Genomic DNA, 1,842 nt, shown 5'->3' on the forward strand with positions numbered 1-1,842 from the left:
GATTACTTACTACTATTCTAGGTTAGCCGGCTGCAAGCCAATGCTAACTATTGTGCTCTCCTATTCTTCACTTTTTGTTTGCTATCACTTTACTGGTATGTCCTGATTTCAATTCAAGTTCCAAAACCAATATGTTTCATTTACTACTTCAGCTTATCATATTTTTGATTTGTTTCTATCTATGGTTCTGTTATTCAATGTGTAATTGACATGCTTGATTATGGATTCATCTAGCACGCTAGTTCTACTCCCCTGGCAGTCTGTTTCAATATGACCCTATCCTGCTTTGAATATTTGTCTACTTGTTGTCCAGTTTTGACATGCACTTACTTTGTAAACTGAACTGTCACTTTAGATATCTGATTCTATGATTGTTTCTGAAATCCATACTGTGTTTATATCACTAGCTATTCCCTAATCCCATAAACCCTCACAAGGATTGCTATGCTCATGTAAGTATGTGTTTACCTACATGACCTATGTGTCCCCAAATCCCTTGACGCCTGTTTGTGGTTGTTGAACCTGCTTTGGTTCTATGATCTCTAGCTGTGTATGAACCTGTTTTGGGGGGTGCTGTGTTTGGACTATTGTTTACTACTCCACTCTCTTTTCAAAACTGTCTCTGTTGTCTTTTACAAAACTATTTCAAACGAGTACTTTTTCAAACTATTTCTCTGCTTAAATCTTTTCAAGCACTCTCACACCTACTCTTAGGTTTTAAGTTCTGCCCCTCTAATGTGTGACTGCTTAGGGATCCCTATGAGATCCCTCTGAACTCTGATACATTAGAACTGGCCCTTCCACACTGCACTTACTCAACTATGACTATAAAATCTGGGTGTGAGCACTGCCCGGGATCCCTTGAGGTCCTTAGGGAACTCTAACACACTCGGATTATATGAAAGGCTATGAGGCAATCTGGCATTGGAACTTTTGGAAATCTGGGCCTATTGGTAAGCTCCCTATAAAGTAACTTCTTATTTTTCTTATCTACTTATGTAATTCATTCGATATTGGCCTGTAATAATTTGTAAACGAATATGGGGGTTGGATAGTGAAAATGGGAGGGTATCTATACATGTTATCAATATCAATGGGTAGAAAACATGCTTTAGGTTTATATCCTCCTGTATCTGCATTTGAACTCATGTTTAGGACCAATACATGCAAAACATATCATGTTTAGAAACCATGCTCCTAGGTTCCATGTCTACTACCTTCAACATTTCATTTTGACATTTCTATTATCACTTAGAAATCATGTTTCTAGGATAAACGACATTAAAGATAAACTGTCACCTATACGTTTTGAAATCATGTTATAACCTGCTATGCATTTAGAAATCCTGCTTTAGGAATTCTGCATATAAACTATTATGAACTTTATATATGCATCTTAGATACCATGCTTTAGGATCTCATTCGTACTTGCTCAGTTATACCTAGTGTAACTACTGATTATGAAAGATGTAAAAAATAGCTTCACATTCGGTTATCCTGTTTAAAATAAAGTGGTAATAATCCATGCATTTTATAACACTTAGAACAATATGCTTTAGGTAAAATAACTCCTTCATTGTTCTAATAATTTTGATAACAATTGTGCATTATCTTACGCCTAGGCAAGTCTTAGGTAATCCAATTTCTTGTAAAACTGGAAACTGCTCCTTTGTGTGTACTGATTAATGATTAACAGACTTAATATCAGTAGGCAAACTGATTAGGGCCCCTGCTTCTGAGTTATAAAATGAATCCGCATATCTACTATGTTCTGATACTCACCTAGACATCATGTCTTAGGATACTGATTAACAATAAGGCCCTTATTTGTGTTTTAGTCGT

Source organism: Nicotiana tabacum, chromosome 8 (genome assembly GCF_000715075.1).
Source record: "Nicotiana tabacum cultivar K326 chromosome 8, ASM71507v2, whole genome shotgun sequence".
Lineage (NCBI taxonomy): Eukaryota > Viridiplantae > Streptophyta > Magnoliopsida > Solanales > Solanaceae > Nicotiana > Nicotiana tabacum.